Genomic DNA, 6,953 nt, shown 5'->3' on the forward strand with positions numbered 1-6,953 from the left:
CAATATATGACAGTAAAACATTGAAGTACTGCAAGTCTCACTACCTGACTAAGGCAGCACATCTACCCCTTCCAACTGCAGAGTGTTGCTGTCAGGCAAATGTCTCAGTGTACTGCATGCAACATGAACTGCATTTGCAAAGGAGACGGCCTTGTGAAGACATGAAGAACCTGCATGTATATAAGGAGAAAGACATGGATGCACAAGCACAAATCAATACACCATGCAGTGTACAATCCAACAACAATCCCCACTATGGATGTACACACAGTTTTGACTACAGACTGCCCACACAACTTATGGGAGCCCAATGTCACTGTGTAGGTTACTGTCACTTGGTCACACCCTTTGCAAGCCCATGGAAAGGGGAAGCAGGAGGGTTGTGTGTGTCAGGAAACCAAGCATCTAACCCAAAGACAGGACAAGTCTGCATGTGCCCAGCTGGAATACACAGTGGATGCCCATGTGAGCCACACAATGCAAAACACTGTAAAAAAAAAAAAAAAAAAAAAAGAAACATCACAAATGGCCAAGTGTGGGCTGGGGGGGGGCACCCAGGAGGTTTGAGGTACAGGGTGCACCCCAACACCCACATGTGTGGATGTTGAGAAAAGAAAAATATCCCCATGGGCTCATGGCCTGCATGGCTACGCTGCAGTGGGAGAACTGCCGTCACTCTCTTCACCCTCTGCTGCTACATCAGGAGGTGGCCGTGATATGGGATCAGCCCACGCAAAGCCCTGGTATGGTCCTGCATGGCAGCAAGCATGCAGGTCTGGAAGGTTTGGTTCTGCAGGATGATGGTACAGAGATCCAGGTGCAGCGCCTCACGGGTTGCCCGCATTTCTGCCTGCATGGCCCTGCGTGATGCCCGGATCTCCACACGGGTTGCCTGGAGCTCAGCTGAGAGTGAACGTGTGAGCTGCTCCAGCTGCTGTTCTGACCCAAAATTCCGGGAAGCCTCAGTCCACCCAGAGTATCTCTGAGGAACCCGTGTTCTAACCTCAGGGCATCCCTGTGGGCCTGTGATTCTACAGATATGGCTTCGTGCAGCCCGTCGGTCCCTGTTGGATGCCAACATGTCCTCCCTGTGTGAGTGGCAAATGGAGTCTGTTGCCTGCTGCTGGAGCTCCATCTGCCTTTCAGGGGGGAGAATGGAAGTGGCCACCCGATCCATTGCCTGAGTAATCATTTCACACAATGATCCCTGTTGTGCTGCAATACTATACATGGAGTTCTCCCACACTGTATTGCCTGGTGGTGCAGAGCCACCGCGTTGACGGGCACCACACCTGTTTGGGGCAAGGTGATCTGCATCTTGCTGTGCTGGCACTGCCTGAGGCTGCAGGGCTGCATTCCTCCCTTTGATATGCTGGCCCAGGAACAGGATCAAATATTGTGGAGTGTGACCCTGCATCCGTAACCGCCAAAGGTGGACTTACCAACACTGAATCCCCATAGAGGGGTCTACCCCCGGTGCAGGTGGGTTGGACAGAACAACATCCCTGCCAGAAACACTCACCTGCAACGGCACATATGTCTCACTGTCCGATTCAGCACCTGATTCATAGACGTCTGCAGAGTTGTACCCAGAGACACCCCTGGACAGCATGGTTTGTAGGACAAATGCAAATGGGTTTTTACCCACCACCACCTCACGTCCTCCAATGGTGCCCGGTTGTGGCAGTGATTCCTCCTGGGTCTTCACCATTTCATAACTTTGTTAAATCAGTAAGCAGTTTTGAGATATTTCATATTACTGCAAATAGGTGTGAGGCACTAAAGAGATTCTCCCTGTCATTGGTACTTTTTTTTTTTTAGTCACCCTGTTTTTTGCTAATTTGGGATTTTCTGTCCTATATCACAACTGTCGATCTTCCAATTTTGTTTGGATCAATTTGGGGATCCATTTGTGGATAAGAGCTTTGTATTATTGGGCGACCCAACAGAGTACCAAAGTTAGGTTTGCAAGGGAGCATTTTCAGAAGTAATGGAACAATCAACCATTCTCGCTACCTGTGCCGCATCTTCCTTTACGGCTATTATACATTTTTTTTTTTTTTTTCAATTGGCTTTTGCCATTATGTAACTTTAACCATCTTGATGCAATGGCTTTTTCTTGTTTTGTCTTTGGATACCTTAAAATACAAACGTATCTCTGACAACAAATGGCATTCCCCTTGCGGCGATAGTTGGTCAAGAACAGCATCAAGATGCCTCTAGGAACTACAATGACTTTAAATTCAGATGGATAAATATGAAAAAAAACAATACAGTGGCAACACAACAAAGGACAACGACCAAGAGCAAAAAAAGGTGCAATTCAGGGGGCATTGTGCTTATATATTACATGGGTGTTGTCATGCAAACATTTGAATTTTATGTTTTCAGTTTGCACAGGTTCCCAGAGTCAGGCTTACACCTGCTTACCAGATTCAAGATGAGCCCATGCCAACACAGCCACCATGGAAAACTAAGTGGTCTCAGGCAGATACAGGTTTATTGGCCCACAGTCTTGCTATTGTATAAAAAAAAGTATCTAAACGGTCGCATGAACAAAAAGTTCTAAAAATGCTATGACCAAAGGTTCGAACACCAAAAGTATGGTGTCCCCCGCAACACCCTGCTCACTATACTGTGTGTTATAGTGAGCGGAGTGTTGCGGGGGACATCCCCGCAGCACACCCATGAAAACAAAACAAAAAAAGAAAGCGGGGGCTTTGGGGGTGTCCCCCGCAACACCCCGCTCACTATACTTCATAGTACAGTGAGCGGGGATTGTGGGGGAAACCCCTGCAGCCCCCTTAAATGAAAAAAAAAAGAAAAGGACCCTGCAGTGCTGGTTCCCGATCATGGAAGTGAAAGGGAACTGGCTCCGCAGGGACTCAGCGTGAAGAAAAAGGTAAGTGGGGTTTGTTTATATTTGGGGTGTGGGAGGGGATGTGTTGGGGGTGTGGGTGGGGGTGTGTCATGGGCGTGTTGTGGGTGGGGGTGGGGGTGTGTGTATGTACATGTGTTGGCATGAGAAAGGTGCAAACATTTGGTGTTTCGCACCTTTCTCATGCAAATTTCCAGCTGTGGCAAAATCAGCCGCTGTCGGATCACGTAGATCCACAGTCTTGCAGTCCAGGGCCCGTATTCAGTTCTGCAGCTGGATCTCCTCTCCACTGCTCTTTCTCTATTCACCTTCTCTTTGTTGTAGTCCTGTGCCTGAAATCTGCAAGGCCCTGATGCCTCTGGCTAACCTGCATGCTCTTCTTGTCTCAGCCACAACAAAAGATCTGCAGTGTCTGAAGTATGACAGTCCATATAGATCACCAGAACCAGAGGGACTGCGACACTCACCTGCAGGCCCAGAGAGTTGGAGCCAGCTCTCAGATGCCAGGGTGTGGCAAGGAGTCTAGCATTGAGGAAGTTGGAGGATCGACAAACACGTGAGTGCACCCTTGCTTGAAAGCACAAGGCAGGGTGTGGTATTTGAGCCTGTAGATGTGTACCTTTTTGCTCTTCTTATTCTTGAGTAGTGCCATTAGTGCAGGGACCTCCCGGTAGGTGGGGAAAGGCTGTGTTGTCTAGTAGTGCATCCAGAGATGAAGAAAGATGGCACAGCGCAATGGTGTACAATGATTTCGTGATGACATAAAAAGTAGTGTAATATTAATGCATGCAAATTAAGGAAGCAGATCTCTTCCTTTGGGCGAACAGTTGATGTTAAGAGTAGAGTATTGTTGAATATGTGGAGTAGTGTTTGTGATAAATAGCTAACATGCTCCACTGAAGTGATTTTTTGGTTTGTGAAGGATACGAAGATATAATTGTGGTGTTTAGAAGGGCATTATTTGGAGGAGTATTGTGGGTAGGTGTGTAGTTTAAATGTATAAGGTTAGAGGAAAATAATGTTGTGTCAGAGGTAGGATTGGGTGAGGTATTTGGCTTTGGTTGGATTGGTAGTGTTTTTGGTGTAATTTTCGGTGAGAAAGTATGAGTGATTGGAGGTTGATGGGATGTGTGCATGTATAAGGAATGTATAAAAGTATGTGTTGTGTGGGTTTGAAGAAATGAGGAGTAAACGGGTTGGTGTATTTTAAAGACATCTAGACAAAACGGTTGGCAGTTTGAATTGTGAAATTGGGAGACTTTTGGGATTGTAAATGTATATTTGAATTCTATTGCATTAGTATTGACATGGTGGGAAACATGCAGTTGGAAGGGGTAGTGGGCACTGCTGGAACATTGTTTAAAGGGGGTCAGGGAGAGTTACACGTTGGCACCATGGTGCCTGCACTGGAGCACCTCTGCAAAATACTACCACAGATATTGAAAAATAGGGATATGTATGCCTATCTCACAGCAAAATACAAGGGGCAAAAGCTGAAAAAAGACTGGGGGGGTCATTACGACCCAGGCGCAAAGGGATACCGGGCACCGGTAATGACACCGGTGCCGGTAATCCCTTTGTGTCCTATTCCGAGGTCCCTTTGCGGGTCCTTCCTTAACGCCTGGTTTTAGCAGGTGTTAAGGATGGGACCCGCAAAGGGATATCGGGGTCAATAACGGTACCGCAATTTGCGGTACCGTTATTGCCACCTTCCCCCTTCCAATTGAGCCCTATGGGGAATGGCATTTCAAATGGTGATTTACAGGTCCTGCAACGGGTGGAATGGACCAGTAAGTCCCCATACCACCACATTGGTGGTGCTACCGGTATTGGTGCTAGTCATGGTGCTAATAGCGCCATGACTAGCACCAACCTCTGAATGAGGGTCAGGGTGTTTTGGAACTGTGGAAATTATGTGAGGAAGAGGGAGCGCCCATTGATAAGGCTGAGGGAGGGTGAAAGCACCCTGGCTCAGGTTGCCTCCTTCACTGCAACACGCACAGCGGCTGCCATGACACCATCAGCTCTGCCCATAGCAGGATATTTTCCTCTAAAGGCCTATGCAGGTATACCAACCCCCAATATGCCCCAGACAGACAAAATTATACAGTACAAAACACTGTCACACATGGCAGAAGGTTGTCAAGGGACTCAGCTAATGCTACATTGGTTACGAGATAGGGAAATGCGCGAGAGACAAATCAATGAGATACTGTAATAGGCAGAGGAGGAGCATGTGCATGCAGCAAGGCAGTAGGAGGAGCTGCGGCCATGTGTGACCATGCCCCCGATCAATGACGATCAAGACAGATGATGTTTAAAATGGACAGTGAACCGTTGTTGATAGGAATTTTCCATTGCATGGGCAATTCTAAAACGATTCAGATTGTAGGGCAAAGGAGGAGAAGGAAATGGGGGCAATTTTGGTGCACAAAGAGGGGGAAGAATGAGACGACAGGCCATGGGTAGAGAGACTTAGGAGAAGGCCAACCTGCATAGCTTTAGCTACAACCAAAGGGTCAGAGAGAAGGGAGAGATGAAATAATTGAAGACGCAGTCCCCCCTCTTACAGAAAGCTTGTGGAGTACCCTGTTTGCACCAGAGCCAAATATTGACAAAGAGAATTTGATGAATAGTTTGCCAACACTCACGTGGGTGTTGTAAAATTGATTTATGCCCTGAAAAAATAGACACAGGGAAAACTCTGTCTGTAGGCGACATGAAGAGTATGTTTGCCGCCCTATTGGAGAAACAAGCTAATAACTTATGGCAGAAGGCAAAGTATGAGGGGATGATGATAAACAGTGATGCTGACAATGGCGCACCATTCAATAACTGCAGGACAAATATGTGGAAGTCACCTAGGGAGATGTACGCAGATTCAACCAACATGCAGTCTATCCTTGGTCACACAATTCTTCCATATGAGCACCCCTCACACTACCTTCAAGAGATTAAAGATAAGTGGCGTTTAGAAAAACAACAAACATGGGACAGTAACATACCTGTTTTTTACCACATCCTATTGAAAGGCCTCCCAGTAGAAGTAAAGGCTGAACAAGGGAAGGTAGTGAGGAAACAGAAGAAGGGGTGGCCAGAGATTCAGGCCAACAAAGTACATACCTGCAAGGCAAAACAGTATAGGGAAATAAAGAAGGTATATGATTCTCCAAAGGCAGAGGGAGCGGTTTTAACAACCCTTTCAAATGGTGGACCCGTACCCCAAGGGTGATTTTTACCACAAGGTTTCGTACAGCATGGAGGGTTCCTCCCACAGAGAGGGGGGATACAGCAGGTAGGATTTGCAACCCAGGGAGATTTTTACACTACAAGGCACCTTCGCACCACAGGGAGGGTGTTCCCCTCAAGTGGGGTTTGTCCCACGAGGTGCATATTTTTTTAGAGCATGAGGGGGTTCAAAAGAGGAAGGGGATTTGGACATGGCGGAACAAGTTCGCAATGCAGACGGCAGTGTTGGACTTGTGGAGGAATAGGTCACTTAGCAAGGGAATGTAGGAGCATAAATCAAACACAGTATGGCACTGATGGCACCCGTTACTACCACAACATGCCTTACTACTCACAAACACAGCAGTAAACTCAGCCCATGCACAACACATTTCCACAGACAACCCAGACCATGCCATCACAGCAACCCTCACTTATGCCAAGTGCTGAGAATGTGCCAATGATGCTCTTGCATCAAACACCAGTGCCAACTTCACAACCAGTCTCACATCTACAGGCACCGTTTGTCCTGCCCACTGGTGGTGCACTACACCAATATCAGCCACTGAATCATCTCCAGGGACAAGCATAGGCATACATTCAGTGGTGGCACAAGCACAGACGAACAAACAGCAATGGGACACAAACCTGTTACCCTAGGGCACCGTACCACACTGTACGGGAGAAGCGCCGTTCGCGGGGCAATCCTTTCCTACCTCACGTCACAGACATGAACTCAAAATAGGACAGTCCACAGAAGGCCCTGGCATGCCCAGTCCTATCAGTAACTGCAGATCCAGAAGAGGATCCACGGGTAGCAGTGAGCATAGGTAGCACAACATTCTCG

The sequence above is a fragment of the Ambystoma mexicanum genome, chromosome 9, assembly GCF_040938575.1.
Source record: "Ambystoma mexicanum isolate Mex_15411 chromosome 9, UKY_AmexF1_1, whole genome shotgun sequence".
NCBI lineage: Eukaryota > Metazoa > Chordata > Amphibia > Caudata > Ambystomatidae > Ambystoma > Ambystoma mexicanum.